We start from the raw sequence: 19119 nt of genomic DNA on the forward strand, positions 1-19119 counted from the left end.
CAGTGGTGAGCAGCCGTGGGTCAGACTGATAAGGGAAAAGGACCAACGGTACCTTCGAGTCCACTTGGTAAGGTTTCCATTCCTTATAGTGAGGCGGCTCTGCATTTACCCAAGAAGGACCAATTACAATAGTTGCAGACTCATCCTCTCAAAGGACGTCTACTCTTGCACGGATCTGATTACACTACACTACCATATATGGCTCATGTCACAGTTTACGAGCCAGTTGCCTGTGACCCAGCCACAGTGAATGATGGATGTTCTGTACTTATTCAAACATCCTGGAACACTATTGTGAATGCCATAGGACAAATGTTGGATGCCTCAGTGTCAAATGATGAATTGACCAAGTTGAAAGTTGAACTGAGGGAGACTAAGCAGCAAGTTGAAAAGTTAGAGCAGGAGAGAGGAGCCCAGTCCCTGTAGCACAGTGTCCTTGAAAATCAATCAGCTAGGACCATTCAGCACTTAGAAGATAAGTTGTCCAAGATGGAGTCTCAGATGCGGATGCTTTGAGAAGAAAAGGCAGAGGCTGAAAGAGCTGCTGACTGATTTGAAACCATGCTGAGAATGAAGAAAGTTGATTTCAACTCATTGTTGACTAGTCACACTGCCTTGAAGGCCACTTTAACTGAAAGATATATCTATAATAATTTGGTTGAGATACTGAATCCAGAGGGGAATGTTGTTTTCAATATAGAGAATCTAAGAGCACTCATGGAAACAATGCAGAGTGATTTGCAAGATAAACTCTCTGAATACAACAGTGCTTCGGCAAATCAAGCTATCTTGGATTATATTGAGCAGCAGAACAGCCTCAATGAGGATGATGATACGACAGCAGAAGAGGATGAGAAGGAGGATGAACCAGAAGAAAGGCATGATGATGATGACTCTCCTCCATCTCCACCCTCGATATCTGGTGATGGTGGCTTAGGGGCCACAGGAGGAAATCAGCCCAACACAGACCAGCTAGACCAGTATGAAGGTCAGTAATCAGGTAATCAGCAGGATGGAGATCAGCAACCCAGCAACACTAGGAATTCACCAATGCACCAATCATAGCAGAGTACGGATGAGAAAGGGAAAGGCAAAGCTGTGACTAAGGTTCTAAAAGGTGATGAGCAACATTCATTGCAGCTCATCACACTGAACAGGAGACTAAGACATCAGCAAGCTCCTTTAACTAGGAGGTATCTGGAGGATGATGATCTTTTGTCTGATCTGGAATGGTTTCAGTGACTGTATGTCGGTGCCAGAGAAATGGCCCAACATTGGAAATCAGCTGCTTTCCTTGACCAAGAGGTGTGCCAATTACCTGAGCATCCTAGCAGAATTCAATTGCTAAAAATAATACCTGAATGGGTACTAAAGTCTGGTGACAAAATAGCTAATCCACACTGGCAGCAACAATCTACTGCAGACTGTCATTCCCTAGCCATTGAATTAGAGCTCCTGCTGGGGAACATGCCAACCTATAAATGTATGAAGGATGTCAAAGGTCAATTAAAAGAGGCTTTACTACAAATGCAAATTGCCAGGAGAGTTTTTGACCAGAGGGTACAAGCTATTCTTGAAGATCACGCTACCACCAGTAAAGGACCTTCAACTCAAATGACAGTAGGAGAACAAGCAACTGCTCTCTGAAGACTGTTTCAGCTGGTCAGAGTAACTAGAAAAATGATGCAGCACGAGAATCAGGCTGTCCTCAATTTTTTTGGAATTCGTACCCAATTCTCCAGTCCTCCTGTATGCTTTACTAGCTAGAGAAGCTGAGCTGCCTAGGTTTTTTCCAGCACTGTATCCTCAACATCCTGAACCAGTAGATTGGCTCACATACTACAATATTACTGATAATCTTCGGGATTGGTATGAGCGATCTACAGTCGAATGGAAAACCTAGTAAACACTGCTCAATGATGCTCTTCGATTAAATGATCATGGGGAACTAAAGGAGGAGATAGAGAGAATTAAATTGTGTATGGGGCAATGGAAAATCTAGCTTAGAGGTCCTACCAAGATCAGAAACCAATTGCAACTTACTGTGGAGTCCTCTAAAATCCCTGAAAACGATATTACCGCTAAACAAGGCCTGGAACCACAGGACAGAGAGATGGCTGAGATTCTCTTTGAAGCTAGGATTAAAACAAATCAGCCTCTTCCAGAAGGATGGATCCATACAGCTTTGCATTGTCACAAATTGGCTAGAACTCGTCTAACAAAAGGCAAACGCATGCTCTATGATCCCGACACCAAAACCTATCATCCTCTCACACCTTATGAAGTAGAAATGATCACAAAAAGGCGGGATCAACTTGAGCAGGAGGCCATTTACAGACTTATCCAGAAGGACAATGCTGGCATTGGGACTTCTGAAACACCAACACCATCGAAGGGCAAGAGGAAGCGGGTTCAGTGGAAGGATACTGGTTTGTTCCATCTCACGATCCGATGGTGGATTTTTCTAGCCGTTCTTAGAATTAGACGGTGGATTTTTCAAGCCAATTTCAGAATCAGACGGTGGATTTTTTTCAGTAAGGTGTTGGCATTTCTTTGGCTGGACACCCATGGAATTACAACTATGGGGGTGTCAAGCACTCAACAAACATGAAGTATGGTATAAAGATAGCAATACCAAGAGAGCTAGCCACTTCAGAAGAATACTATCATGAGGAACATAGGCCAACTCAAGAGGAACATCTGCCAACTCAGCAAGTAGGCAAAGAGGTTCCTCAACACCTCAGAAGGATCAAACGGTGGATTTTTTTAGAAATTTTGGAGTCTTACCAAAATTCAAGAAAGAAGGGAAGGATGTAGACGGTGGAGACAGTCTCAACAGGTGGGAATCATCTCCTAGAAGCCGAACAGTTACCAGCCAGTAATTACCATGGTGGTTACCACAATAACCTCAAGAGGCTATAAATAGGACCCATTACATTGTAATCGGGCTGATTGTACTTTGGGACTGTTTGCACTCTTTGACTTCTTACTTCTACTCTCTTGGTTCTAGTCTTCAAAGTTGTCTTGAGTGACAATCTCTTCACTTGTAACTCTACTCAGTAATCATTAATATAGTGGTCCATTAAGCTTCAGTCTATAATACCTTGTATTCATAAACTTTGAATCTGAATCTGAAACACTTTTCCATTCATTCAGTCTATTCCTAGTTCCAGTAGGGTATTTCAGCTCAGTAACTATTCCAGCTCAGCTTCTATATTCCATTCCAATCTCACTGACTAAACTGATGAATTCCAGTAGCTGTAAATTCTAACACTGGAATCAGTTATCTGAAGAGATCATCTCCAATTCCAGGCTCTCATTCTCACAAGCTTGGAGAAGGAGGTGGAGTTCCTCAACTTTCACCAAGGGAGAATGGTTCCACAAAATGAGTGTGTGTGTGTGGTGTATATCCCCCTAGCACCCCCCTTGCTTGCTTGGGGCAATTTGTTGCTTTTCCACATGCTTCAAGCTCATTGGACCCCTCTCCCCCTAGCCAATCACATGCAGCATGGAGTCAAGTACATGGGTATTCTTTTGATAAGTGTCCTCCTTACCCCTTAGAGAGAGAGAGAGAGCTTTAAAATATTTAGATATTTGTTGGATGGAACTAGAAGCTCATTGGACCCTCTTTAGTCCAACCAATAGCATTCAAGCACACCATGAGGTTAAGCTTAGGGAGAGTTTGACATGTGTCCCATGTGGCCTTTGAGAAAAGGTTCGGTCAAAGATTCCCCTAACTTTGGGACTTTCATGCATAGGAAGCTTCTCAAGCACCTTCCTCATTAAGTTTGTAGGGTCTCAAGCACCTTACCCCCATGCATGGGAAGCTTCTCAAGCACCTTCCTCATTAAGTATGACAAGTACCTCAAGTACCTTAGTCATCAAGCATGAAAAGCACCTTAGGTGGAGTTCCCACCTCAAGCTCAGTCCTAGCTTGCCTAAGGTCAAAGGCAAGTTTAGATCGGGTTCCCACCTCAAGCTCAGCCCTAGCTTGCCTAAGGTCAAAGGTAAGTTTAAGTCAAGTTCCCACCTCAAGCTCAGTCCTAGCTTGCTTAAAGTCAAAGGACTTTTAACACTAACCATTGGAGGTCTTTAATAAAGCTAACCCTAAGGTCTTGTAAGTTCCATTAGTTAACCTTGCTCTTTGACAGACCATCTCTCATTTGGGCCCCTTTACCATTGGCCCCGTGTTGAGATAGATCCATAAGCACATGTCTATATTCTAACCCTTGTTCCCGTTTATTATCCCACATTAAATGATCAGTTTAATATGAGAAAATCATTTGGGTTGGTTAGATGTTAGATTTAATGACATTACCTCTCTCTTGAAATCATAGTAGTCCTCGACTCTAAGGTAAAAGAGATAAAGCCATAGTCATTAGTCAATTTGTCTTAGCGGGTAGAGGATCCCTTTTTACCCTACGACATCATTCCAAGATGGATGACTAATCCATTTGGTGCTTGGGAGACATAGCTGCCGCAAGCATGTCTGCTCTTTAGTCCATTTCATCCTCCCAATTAGAGTGACAAACTACATGGTGTTTGAGAGACGTCGTCATCCCAAACATGATTCTTAGTATGCATACTACTTAAATTTGTGCACAGTAAAGAGAGAATTGGTCTTATAAGACAAATAAATTGATCATTTAAAAGAAACATGTACATTTGCTTACTCTAATGTAGCATTGTAAGCGTTGACAAGGCTCATACTATCCTTAAGTTGGATTCCTTGCATCCATCTTCAAAAGGATAATTTTTGAACTTAATAAGATACCGTCGGATAACCTTACCATGTTGTAGTACCTTCTCTTCATGCCGAAGGATAGCTTCGGGTTGTAGTACATCTTCTTGATCTTTGATTTCGAGAGGGTCTTCAATAATTGGTTCATTTGGAGGCTCTCCTTTGTAGGGCTTGAGTAGGCCCACATGAACAGCATTGTGTATGAGCCAATGGTTAGGAAACTTGAGTTGATAAGCCACCTCATTGATTGGCTTCAAAATTTGAAAAGGACCATAGTATCTTTTTGCTAGTTTAGCATAATTCTTTTGATGGCCCGTAGGACTTTTGCCCGTCGTTTGCCTCAATTGAGCCTTAGGAAACTTAAGTAAGACCCAATCATTTTCTTTGAACGTTGAGACTCTTCTGTGCTTGTCATCAGCACCTTTTTGCCTTAGTTGGGAGATGGATATAGCCTCTTTAATCTTTTGAAAAGATGCTTCCAGGCCACGGCTATACTCATCACAGCGAAGATCTTCCCATGTACTTTAAGTAGCAAGGGACTTTTAGGTCTTCCCTCTATGATTTCAAAAGGCGCTTTTCCCATAGAAATATGGATAGTATTATTATACGCATACTCTACAAGAGGTAAGTATTTTTCCCATTGTGAGCGTTGATCTACTTCTGTAACATAGGTCTTTAGTAGATCAAGAATCATAAGATTGGCTATCTCACTTTGGCCATCCGTTTGTGGGTGATAGGCTGAAGAGAAATTCAATCTTGTACCTAGATTTTTGAAGAGACCTTTCCAAAAATTACTGGTCATTCTAGGATCTCTATCTGACACGATGGATGTTGGCAATCCATGGTGTTTGAAAATCTGGGATATGAAGAGAGTTGCCATTTGGTGTGTTTTAATAGTCTTCTTGACAGGGATAAAGTGTGCTTGCTTGCTAAACCCGTCGACTATTGTCCATATTCTCGTATTCCCATGGATAGACTTGGATAATCCAAAGATAAAATCCATGGATATACTCTCCCATGGTGAGTTAGGAATTGGCAATGGATGGAGTAATCTAGGTTGCTTCCCTCTATCATACTTGGTCTTTTGGCATACCACACATTTTGAAATATACTCTTGTATGTCCACTTTCATGGTAGGCCAATAAAAGTTCGTCTCTACTCCTCGAAGAGTAGGTTGAATGCCTCTCACTACAAGAGGTACTTGATATTAGTGACGCTCGTAGTGCGACGCTCAAATGTGAAAAACCACGGTGTCGCTATGAGTGTCGCTAAGTTATAAGTAACTTAGCGACGCTCATAGAGACACCTATAGCGACGTCGTCAGGGGTATAAAAAAAAAACTGAGAGCGTCCGAAAACTCAGATCTCAGATCTGAGCAGATTTCATATCTGAATTTTCGGCACGCACTCAAGCAAGCAAAGGTAATGCGTGCTCTCCCTCTTTCTCTCTTTCTTCTCCACACACACACACACACACACACACGAGGAGAGGAAGGAGAGCCAAGTATGCTCCTTCCCTCTCCTCACTCTCATGTTCCCTTCCCCTCTTTCTCTCTCCCTCTCTCTCTCTCTCTCTCTCTCTCACACACACACACACACACACACACACACATTGTGTTTTTGAGAGAGAGAGAGAGAGAGAGAGAGAGAGAGAGAGAGAGAGCACATGCATAAACAAAAAACGCACACACACATGCATAAACAAAGAATGCACACACACATTGAAAGAGGAAAAGAGAGAGAGAGAGAGAGAGAGAGAGAGAGAGAGAGAGAGAGAGAGAGAGAAAGATATAAAACAAAGAGAGAGAGAGAGAGAAGAAGAAGAAGAAGAAGAAGAAGAAGAGAGTCTTAACATCGTAGGAAACTATCCCAAGAGACCTTAAAGATCTAGTTGACGAGGAGTTGAACTCAAGACCTGTTATTCATGAGGGAAATGGCATAACCAATCTATCACACTTGGGTGATAGAAAAGTTATACCATTTTTCTCCTTTTATTGGCATGCACACACACCCACACACACACACACACCCGACAAGAAGAGAGTTTAATTTAACGTCGTAGGAAACTAATTCAAGAGACCTTAAAGATCTAGCCGACGAGGAGTTGAACTCAAGACCTATTATTCAAGAGGGAAATGGCATAACCAATCTACCACACTTGGGTGATAGAAAGGTTATACCATTTTTCTCCTTTTATTGGCACACACACACACACACGAGAAGAAGAGAGTTTTAACGTCGTAGTAAACTATCCCAAAAGACATTAAAGATTAGGTTAGATGTAGACTTACGTTAGATTAGATTTAGGTTTATTTAAGTTAAATTAGATTAGAGTTAGGTTTATTTTTAGTTAGATTTACGTTTGATTAGATTTAGGTTTATTTACGTTAGATTTAGATTTATGTTATATTAGATTAGATTTAGGTTTATTTACGTTATATTAGATTAGATTTAGGTTTATTTACGTTATTTACCTGTAATTGAAGAGGGAAATGGCATAACCAATCTACCACACTTGGGTGACAGAAAGGTTATACCATTTTTCTCTTTTTATCGTTTAAGATAAGGTTAGATTTAGATTTACGTTAGATTAGATTTATGTTTATTTAAGTTAGATTAGATTAGATTTAGGTTTATTTTGAGTACACCGAAGGATTATACTGCCTACGCGTTTGAGAGTGGCCGATGTCCCGACCACTACGTCGGAGATGCTTAGGAGTGACCCGAACACTGCGTCGGGGTCACCTAGAGGCCTGGATGATGAGCATTCATCGGACAGGGTTGCTATAGTTCACGGGGGGGCATGCCAAAGTGATACGCCTACCTCATCAATCGTATGTCTGATGAGACCAGTATGATCCCTGAGGGGAAGCAAGTGATGGGCCGCATACAACAGTTGTGTAAACAGGTGTTTTGACACACTGTAGTCTGTATGGTCTCTTGGAGGGATCACGATAAAGCCTCTAAGGATTATCTTATTGCGACGTTGCATCGGGGATAATCCCGTCTTGATGCAAACTCTTGCTTCATCACTTTGCTACCACCACCTGTCTGGATTGGTCGTCCTCTCCTCCCTGATACCAGAGACGATGCTTGGATGAGGAGACACATGCGCGACTACATGAAGCATCGGAGGTCAGATGCACAGATGCCAGACCTGACTAGCGTGAAAGAGAGGTGTGGAGGGGTATCAGGGAGGATAGGACGGCCAATCCAAACAGGTTGTGGTAGCAAAGTGATGTGGCAAGAGTTTGCATCAAGACGGGATTATCCCATCACCTGGGGAGTGGCGGCTGGGCCAGCTTCGAGGAGGATTTTGTCCCATCACCTGTGTCATGGATCGACGGGGTGGAGAGGTGAGAGTATTAAACTCTTGCATTGAAGTATTTGTATATGTGAGGCCCATTCACATCTACACAGCTAGTAGTCCCATTGGTATGTCTTTTACCCTTCAATGGATCGAATCACCACATGTTCAATTAGGTTAGATTTAAGATAAGATTTTGGATTGAGTTTTTCTATTAGAGTCTACCTTCGAGATTACGGTAAAAAAATTAGAGTTAGATGAATGGTGAAAAGATCTACTGTGAAAAGATGTTAAGATGCTGTGAAATACTACAGCTAGAGAAGAGGCAAAGGGGTTTTGTCCACTACATGCACTATCATGTAGATGTGGGTGTGTAGATTTCTTGTACCCACAAATATAGGCATTGACCAATAAAGACAAGATTATAACCCGGTGGTTCTGATCTCCGTGCACCTCTAGACTGAGGTGTGCAGGGATTGGACATGATTAGAGAATGTGAGGTAGTTTACAGTGTGAACAAAGAGAGAGAGAGAGAGAGAGAGAGAGAGAGAGAGAGAGAGAGATAAAACAAAGAATGCCAATAGAAGATTAAATTTGTTGTCGAGGTTATAAGATTTTTACCCTCATTATGAGTAGTGACGAGTATGTGGGGCCGTCCAACCGAAACACCTATCTCTCAACGAGGATCTTATGTCCTTGTAATCAATGCAAGCATGCTGTGCAACGAACAAGACGTGTTTCTTTGCAGCACGTTCGTGAATTTAGTGAGTTCGATCCATCTATTATAGATCGATTTGTTGCCAATTATAACTCGTCGGACTCTGACGCTGGCCAACAGGTAGCAATCTTGCAACCCAATAGACGTGTTCGTCGCAGGCGCTTTGGTCAAGCAGCATATGTGAGGCCACAAGATGTAGCCTCCGACAGCTCGGGGGATGATCATGCAGACCACATTCCCAACGAGGCAATGTTTGAGCCCGAGATTGATGAAATGATCGAGATGATCATGGATTCAGAAAAGCTTATCTATGATGATATAAAAAGTGAAGCCGATACGCCAATGAAGCACGTGTGTCTAGATTGAAAGCGCTCCTGGTTCTTCTCAACATGCAGGCAAAGTTTGGATGGAGTGACACTAGCGTCACATCGCTTTTCAGGTGATCTATTACAATTAGTTTACTTTAATAAAACTCTAAATGTATAATGATCTGATAGATTTCTACACAATTGTACCGTATTTTTATATTGTGTAGATTACTCAAAGAGCACATACTACCAACTAATAATGTGATGCCAAATTCCGGAGAGGAAGCAAGAAATATTTTGCGAAACTTGGGGATGGATTACAATTCGATCCAAGCTTGTCCTAATGACTGCATTCTTTTCAGAGGGGAATACATAGACATGGAGAAGTGTCTGAAATGTGATTCCGAGAGATATCGAGTAGATCTCCACGGAACAAAAATTCCACAAAAGGTTTTGCTACATTTTCCTCTGCTTCCTCTCATCAAGCATTTCTTCGAATGTAAGTCCATGACTGCCCTAGCATCATGGCATGAGGAGAATAAATCTTCGGATGGTGTGCTACGGATTCCTGCACAGTACATTCCAGATAGATGTTCTTTTTAGAACATTTCATGAAAACGCTCAAGGGATATGTGCGTCAGAAGTCACGTCCGGAGGGTAGCATGACAGAAGGTTGGCTGGTATCAGACTCCCTAGTGTACATTGGAGAGCGGCTAGACAGATTTGATAAAGCCCGGGACACGCTATGGCGAGCCATACATGATGAGCGCATATCTGGGATTGTCATGTGCAATCTCGGTGTTGAGAAGAAGATGACGGAAGATCTAGAGGCTAAAATCAACCGATTTTGCATGCTTCACAATCCAGTGATGCAAAAGTGGATTTCACAATATGAGGATGCAAAGCAAGAGCGACAAAGGGAACGAATCGAGTGGAGACGGGGAAGACGACCATCGATGCACTATTCGACGGGTCTGGAGAGCCTACCAACATTCATGAGCTTAAGATGGTTGCACAACCAATTGAAAAGTGCACAATAGTGCGGTGAAGAAGTGACTGAGGAAGAGTGGGAGTACTCTCGGGGTTGCGCGACCAAGGTAAGTTTGCAATGTACGACTAGTGACTTTCTAGATGTTTGAACGGCCACTCATAATCTTTGTTCGTTGTTGTATAAGTCATACACAGTAGCATGGTGTAAAGGTCCACATTTTAGGGTGGAACGGATCGACAAAAAGCGTTTTACTCAAGATTGTGGAATCATGGCAAAATTTGAACAGTCTAGTCGATGACGGTCCTCTGATGCAGATCCTGTGCTGGCGGAACTCACTTACTTCGGCACGCTATAAGAGATTTTGAGGATCGATTATAGAGGATTTTTTGTCGACTTGTTCGACGTGCAATGGTTCAAGATAATCATGGAGGGTCGCAACGCTACTGTGCATAGAGGAGAGTCTGGTTTTCTTGAGGTGGATTCAACTAAGAAATGGACTGACCTAAGAGACACTTTCGTACTACCCGAGCATTGTGAACAAGTAAGTATGTAAATAGTTAACATCTCATTTTAGAATTTATGTGCTTGGAAGCTCTCATGTAAGCTATGTGGCTCTGGCAGGTGATATTTCATCCTACAAAGTCTGTATCAAACTGGTGGTACATCATAGAGGTAGCCCCTCATAGTGCACGGACATATGAAGGCTACCATGTGCCAATCACAGAAACATCAATGGAGGAGATCAGAGAAGATGCTCAGTCAGAAGTCGTTGAGGTGGTGCCAGACGAACATCAAGCTGCTACTCTCTATGGGGTGCATGCAAAGGATCTACAAAATGAAACAGAGGATATCTGTTTAAATGGAGAGCTCTATATAGATATAGGAAGTTATGCTGAGCTATGCGAGGATGAGAGAGAGATCTCTTAAAGCCATAAATATTGTATTTGAACAATTTTGCTCCATTTTGTAAAAACTCTGGCTCTCTAAGTACCTTCCATATTGTATAACGCTCTTTTGATTTTGCGCTCACATCCTGGGCAATCCATAGCCACATGCAGCTCCATCACCTGGTTTTTTGACTGCAAAATTTGATTGTGTGCGCTCTCTCTCTCTCTCTCTCTCTCTCTCTCTCTCTCTCTCTCTCTCTCTCTCTCTCTCTCTCTCTCTCTCTTTCCATTGAAAATTTTGAGTTATCGACTTGCCTCTTCCATCACTCAAGTTGAATGAAGAAGAGCGCGTTCTATTGTTGCTAGCCTTTGAACATTCCAAAGCTACAAGCACTTTCAAGTTCTACGTCAAAAAAGAAAGAGATAGTTCGGATTCTTGTACGATTCTCCGTTTTGAACAATTTTGCTCCGTTTTGTAAAAAATCTGGCTCTCTAAGTACCTTCCATGTTGTATAACGCTCTTTTGATTTTGCGCTCACATCCTGGGCAATCCATGGCCACATGCAGCTCCACCACCTGGTTTTTCGACTGCAAGATTTGATCGTGCGCTCTCTCTCTCTCTCTCTCTCTCTCTCTCTTTCGATTGAAAATTCTGAGTTATCGACTTGCCTCTTCCATCACTCAAGTTGAATAGGAGAAGAACGCGTCATTGTGTCATTGCGTCATTGCGTCATTGTATTTAATGGTCTTTGCGTCCACTCCAGGTACGTATGCTCTAGGTTTGTTCTCACAAGCAGGGACGACGAGCACCTCCTCCTCTCTCTCTCTCTCTCTCTCTATCTATCTATCTATCTACTTATCCATGTTTTCTACTCCATTCATTCAATATTAAGTTTAAATGTTCGTGTGTTTAATGCAGGTATGGATGATGAGGAGTTTCTTTCTTCTTTGTCACCCCAGCAGAGACAGTGGTACGTGGAGCGTCATCGCTCCAGCGCACCATCGTGCGTTCCTACTCCATCCTCATCTCCCTCTGTTTTGGAGCATTCAGCGTGCTCCGAAGCTTCGGTGTCGATGAGACGATCTTCACACTCGTCTAGGCGTCGACGCTCTAGTGGTGGCGGTGGCGGTTGTTGTGGGGATGCCGCCGCCGATGCTTTGACACCGCCTCGTGTTCAACGGGGCTCTTTATCCTCCCCTTCTTTGCCCGCCCCGACACCAGCCATGGCATCGCCATCGACACCAAGTTTTGCGCGGCTGACTGTCGTTCCTAGCAGCTATACACCACTAGCTACTCCTCCAGGAGTCACTCCAGTGGACACTCCTCGCTTCGGGGCTCAGAATCCAGTGGAGACACCTGGCGTCCGTACCCCCATCGACACGCCGCTACAGACCCCTGCCAGGACACCCAGGTTTACGCGTCAGTGGCGAGAGGGCTTGCCTTACTCCGTTGACTTCAGTGGCGGCATCATCTTGGATGATGAAGGCAAGAAGGTGATTTTGCGCATGCGCGGTCTTTGCTCTCAGGTGTTTAGACACTACATACTAAACAGCTGGAGTGAAATACCGAATGATTTAAAAGACAGAGTCATCAGCATTCTTCATGACGAGTTTTCCGTTCCAACACAGGATGAGCGCTTCAATGAAGACGTGATGAAGGTTCGAATGCGCGAATACTGCAAGCACAAGCGTTTTGAAGTGCAAAAAGCAATCAAGCATGGGTGGAACAGACCAGATTGGCCGGCCAAAGAAGATTGGAAGAATGCGAAGAAAGCAACACGCGAGAATCCCGACAAGTGGAAGCAACAAAAGGAGGCAGCCAGAGCGCGAGTAGAGGCAGGGAGCTCACACCACTTGGGGAGCGGCGGGTGGGTATCATTTGAGGCCAATTTTGTAAGTGTTTTCGCATTGCTCTTTATGTTTGATAGTTGAGGGTTTATGGGATTTTAAATTCTAACATAATGGATTCTTTGTATGTTTTGACAGTGGTCGATGACAGGATGTGATCCCACACCGTACGAGCGCGAGTACGCAGGCAGGAAGGGCTTAAACGCCCTGATGGACATTCTGAGTTCTTGCGGCGGCATGGTTAGTGTTAGGGTTTACTCTTTTCTATTTTTTGTATTGTTTTATAAACGTCGCTATATGTTTATACTTACAAAAAGCTGTCTTATTGTTTTTTTTTGCAGAATCCGACAGATACGGCGCTTGGACGTGATGAGACGTTTGATTAGACGACGTCAGTCTAGCCGTAGCTAGATAGCATTAGTTTCTTTTTGTCATAGCTTATGTATCATCATGAGATGACTTTTATACGTCTTTTTGAAAACCATGTATATTTTTTCAATAATGACAATGGTGTTGTAACTATTACATTTGCAAAGTTTAACAATCAAGTGATTTTGCCTATGATGTTTACAATTGTCATTGATTTACTTTCATCAATTCACGCTTGTCAGTTTTGTATCTTTATTTTGCAAACAATACGTACTATGGATGATGGAGTTAATGGTTATATTGTCTTGTGGGTGACTATTTTGGGTCTATATCTACCTTTGCACTTTTTTTCAAAGGTGAATCAATTAATGAAACATTCAATATGGTTGATGGGTGGTTGAATACCCTGCCACCAAATTTTTTTCCTCTCGTGCGTCGCTATGAACGTCGCTATATAAGGCTCTGCAGCGTCGCTATAAACGTCGCTATAGATGGCCTGCAAACGACGCTATAAGCCTCGCTATATAGCGTCGCTATATAGCGTCGTTTATAACGACTGTTATAGCGACACTTATAGCGACGTCCCCGTATCGACGCTTTTAGCGACACTCTTAGCGACGCCGGGGGTTATAAAAACCCAATGTATTTCCATTGCTAAAAGTGTCACAAGAGCACACAACCTCTTGTAGTGTCTATGCCCCGCATAGGGAGAAGCATGAGATTCATACATTACTTTCTCACGAAGGGAGTGGGTAACACATAGCCTATTTCCATGGAGAACATAACCATCCTGCAAGGTGAATGGTTCCTCTTTCTTCCCCAAAGCAAGGGCTGACATTATGTCTTTAAAGTCACGGTCAGTAGCATGCTCATCTATCATAGATGAGCATTAACTTTTGGTCGTCATGAAAGTGCATCAATCACTTGACTGTGCTTACCAGCAATGTGAGCAATGTGGAAATTAAATTGCGAAAGAAAATTTGCCCACCTCATTTGTTTGTTGGAAATCTTTGTTTGCGTCATGAAGTACTTTGATGGTCTGTTCGTAAAATGAATGGAGTCCCCAATAGATAGTGCTTCCATGTGTCTAGGGCATGTAGAACAACTAACGGCTCTTTCTCATAAATGCTTAAGACCTGTTCATCCGTGTTGAGCCTTCGGCTCTATGCTATGGCATGCCCTTCTTGAAGCAAGACTACTCCAAGGCAATCACCACAAGCATCACATTGGACCTCAAATGGCTTTGAGAGGTCCGGAAGCATAAGGACTGGTTGGGAGGTAAGCTTCTCTTTGAGCTTGTCAAAAGCACTTTGCTCCTTAGCGGTCCATGAATACTCAATTTTTTTCTTTGTTAAGTCATGTAATGGTCTTGCTATTTGAGAGAATTTTGCTATGAAGCGTCTATAGTATGCACACATACCAATAAAGCTTCTTAGCTCATGTAGATTTGTTGGATTAGGCCATGCTTTTATTACCTCAAACTTTGATGGATCCATACGGATACCATCTTGAGAGATAATATGACCTAAGTATTGAATCTCTTGAAGGAAAATTTTGCTTTTCTTTTGGTTGAGAAAAAGCTTATTCTCCCTTAATGATTGAAAAATCACTTGGAGATTTTGCTTGTGTTCCTTCAAGGAATTGGAGTAGATGATGATATCATCAAAGAACACTCGGTGAATTTGTGGTAAGGTATAAAAATTTTCTCCATCAATTGATTGAATGTAGCTGGTGCATTAGTCAAGCCAAAAGGCATGACTAGATATTCATAAAGGCCAAACGTTGTACGAAACATGGTTTTTAGGATGTCTTCATTCACTATCCTTATTTGATGGTAGCCACTTTTAAGGTCAATCCTACTGAAGTAGGTAGAGCTTTGTAGCTTATCAAACAGATCTTCTACCCAAGGTACGGGAAATCTGTTTTTGATAGTGATATGGTTTAGTACACGATAGTCCACACACATGCGGTATGTACCACCTTTCTTTTGCACTAAAAGGACTAGAGAACAAAAGGGAGAGGAGTTAGGCCTCATCATCCCTTTGTCTACCAATTCTTGTACTTGCCTCATGATCTCCTCTTGTTGAGCTTGTTAAACTCAATAGGGAGGTTTGTTAGGCGGTGAGCTTCCTGATAGGAGCTCAATTCGATGGTCATCATCCCCTCGTTTTCGAGGTAAGTCCATAGGGATATCATCGATGAACACATCTTGGAGTCCTTTTAGAAAGTTAGGCAACTCTAACTCTTCTTGATTCCTACCATTCACCTTTGATGAAACATTAGGACCTTTTAGGGACTCTTTGACAAAAATCACTGAGCTTTTCATTGATTTATCAAGAGCGAGAGGATTTACAAGTGGTATAGTACGACCAGACTCATTATCATCTATATACATATTCTTTCCCCTGTAGATGAAGTAGATTCTCCTTTCAGGGAACTTCATGTTGGCAGCCATGCGGTTGAACCATGGTACCTCTAGGATAGCATCCTCATATTGGAGAGGAGAGATAAATAAGTCTTCTTTGTCGACATAGCTTTGGACATGAAGCCTCAACTTCCCAATCAAGGAAGTAATTGAGGCTTGTTGTCCCTTGAAAGCGGCATCGACAATTACAGCATCTCCCATCTCAAAAGCTTGAATGCCCAACTTGGTGGCCAACTCCTTTGATATGAAGTTGTGAGTAGAACCAAGGTCAAACAAGATGAAGGCATCATGCTCTCTTACCTTTCCCCAAGAATAGGAGAGAGGTGATCCTTTGCAATGAGCATCCTCTTTTGGAGCTTAGATAGTGGAAGCTCTAGGAGTCTCATTGCGACCATTTCTTTTGGGCAAGAACGATAACCATGTCCTTGCTCCCCACACTTAAAACATTTGTAATCCTTGCGAAAAGTTTCAAGCTCTTCAGGAAAGAGTTTACTTTACCTTTGTAAACTCCTTTCCCCTTGGACCGATTGTTGTTGTTGTTGTTGGAATGGCCTTGGGAAAAATTTTGAGCATTAATTTTTCCCTTTGCATCACTTTTGTCTTTATTTTCCATGGGCTTGACATTCCGTATAACCCCTTGTTGGAAATTGATGCGTGAAGCAACCATGGTATGGTGGATTACTTGCTGATAGAACCAGGCCATTGAGAGTTGACATGCTCGGCCATCTCTTCAAGTAATCCCGCATAGAATTTTTGCTTTTGCTCAACAAGTCTATCTTTTGAAAGACAGTAGCCTTGAGATGTAAATCCCAAAACTTGTCCACATATTTGTGGATAGACTCGTGAGAGAGAAGCCTCAAACTCCGCCATTCGGTGAGCACTTTGTCCTTTGCATCGCTTACAAGGAATTGCTTCATGATGGAAACTCGTAGAGTTTTCCATGTCTTTGGGGCTTTGCCTTTTCCACGAAGGCTAGCCCACCATTGACGAGCCGATTTTTGGAAGTGCATAGCTACATGGCGTAGCTTGGAGGACTCCGTGAAGCCCTCGTCTCCAAAGGCCGCATCAAATTTTTGGATGAAGGCCAATACATTGTCGGTAGCACCAAAGGTGCCATCATAGGTGAAAAAAGAGATACTCTTTCCTTCCTCTTTGAAGTTCTTGAGCTTTTGTGACCTTCGCCATGCAGGATAAGATTTGTGATGTCCTCTTCTCTTTTATTCTCTAGGAGAATAGCCATAGCTTTCATCGGTAGAGGAGGAAGATGAAGAAGAAGGAGAAGAGGGTGACCTCTTTCTTGCCCTTTTCTTCCTTGGTTTCCTCTCTTTCCTTTTGGAGTGACGAGGAGAAGGAATATGGGTTAACCGTTTCCTCTTGGGAGGAGTTGGCGATCGTTTAGTCCGCCTTCTTCGTGGAGCCACATCTTCGGAGGAATTTAGGGATTCATTGTTTTCTTGATCTTTGGATTCCTCCTCTCGTATGGGAGAGATTCTTCTTTTGGGAGTCTCATCAAGCGGCCTCGTAAGCTCTCTCTCCTCTTGGAGAGGAAAGGAAATCCCATAAGTACGAAGTTGTTGAGTAACTTCGGCTTGCAAAGCGGGGTTGCCCATAGCTTGTTGCAACCTAGTGAAAAGATAAATAACAAACATGGGGGCATCATCATTGGCACCTTCATGTGCAAAATCAAAGTTATCAATGTTCATTCTACTCTCTTGGTTATTGTCAGCCATGTTAAGTAAACTTATGTGTTTACTTAGTGTATGCTTTGGCAATTCAAAAACTTAGTTGCTACTCCTCTTAGCCTTTGAAAATAGGCACTTAAGTATCTACACCCACAGCTCGAATTGGTTAATTATAGAGAGTAGTGGAGTGAGTCTAACATAGCGCAGTTGCCGAGGGATAGCTCCTTTCGGACTTCTTATGGCTCAATAATGGTAAAGCCGTAAGCAATTCTAAAAAGACTCCATAATTAAGACCAAAGCTCCCGAGGTGTGCACCATAGTGGGCTCAACAAAACCGATAATAGATCCCAGTCCCACTTACCCTGATATAATTAACAAAAACAACCATTAATAGGCTACTTAAAGACCTCTCTTCTTAAGCAAGAAAAGAGAAACCAAATGCCCTGATACCAATGTAATGGAAATGGCCTATGAATTTTGAGAGTAGCGGAATTAGGAAATTAAATGAAGCACTTTTGTGAGATTACTTTGTGAGCATAGCGGGTGAACTTAATTGATGGTAGCAACATAAACATGGTACTTAGTTAACTTGGCATGAACAATACTTTTGCAAGAGAGAGTTTAGAGAACATGACAATAGTTGAGGACCGGATACATATGGAGCCAGTCCCCCCTCCAATAGGCATTTGTATTATAGTTTCTCCCATCGAGAGAGACTTGGTACAATACAATCTTTGTGTTCCTTGTGACCTAGGTGATGCAATGAAGATGGAAAGCTTCATGCATCACAAGCATAACATAAAATTTATAGAAAGCATTAACTATCCCAAGGCCTCAAACACCTTCGAATGTGGAGAGAGCTAGCGGGGAATGAGGATAGGGAAGAGGAAGAAGAAACATTCCATAGGAGAAAGAAATAGTTCCTCACTTATCATTACTCTTCTTACTAGCATACATAATAGCATAGTAATGAAGATAGAGAAGATGGAAAGATTAAGCATTGAAGCATGGCTCTTGGTTGGATTTGCATTCCATAGCCAAAGAGTGTTGGTGTAGGCTCTCATTCTCACAAGCTTGAAGAAGGAGGTGGAGTTCCTCAACTTTCACCAAGGGAGAATGGTTCCACAATATGAGTGTGTGTGTGTGTGTGTGGTGTATATCCCCCTAGCACCCCCCTTGCTTGCTTGGGGAGAGTTGTTGCTTTTCCACATGCTTCAAGCTCATTGGACCCCTCTCCCCCTAGCCAATCACATGTAGCATGGAGTGAAGTACATGGGTATTCTTTTGACAAGTGTCCTCCTTACCCCTTAGAGAGAGAGAGAGAGAGCTTGAAAATATCTAAATACTTGTTGGATGGAACTAGAAGCTCATTGGACCCCTCTTTAGCCCAACCAATAGCATTCAAGCACACCATGTGGTTAAGCTTAGGGAGAGTCTGACATGTGTCCCATGTGCCCTTTGAGAAAAGGGGTGCCCTTTGGGTGAGTGTAAGGTTAGGTCAAAGATTCTCTTAACTTTGGGACTTTCATGCATAGGAAGCTTCTCAAGCACCTTCCTTATTAAGTTTGTAGGGTCTCTTTTTGACTCAAGCACCTTACCTCCCATGCATGGGAAGCTTCTCAAGCACCTTCCTCATTAAGTATGACAAGTACCTCAAGTACCCCATTGGCCCCGTGTTGAGATAGATCCGTAAGCACATGTCTATATTCTAACCTTTGTTCTCGTTTATTATCCCACATTAAATGAGTTTAATATGAGAAAATCATTTGGATTGGTTAGATATTAGATTTAATGACACCATTCCTGCAAAGCTCACAAGCTTTATCAAACGTGTCTCCATGCCG

Source organism: Adiantum capillus-veneris, chromosome 20 (assembly GCF_014529385.1).
Source record: "Adiantum capillus-veneris isolate H3 chromosome 20, ASM1452938v2, whole genome shotgun sequence".
Classification (NCBI taxonomy): domain Eukaryota; kingdom Viridiplantae; phylum Streptophyta; class Polypodiopsida; order Polypodiales; family Pteridaceae; genus Adiantum; species Adiantum capillus-veneris.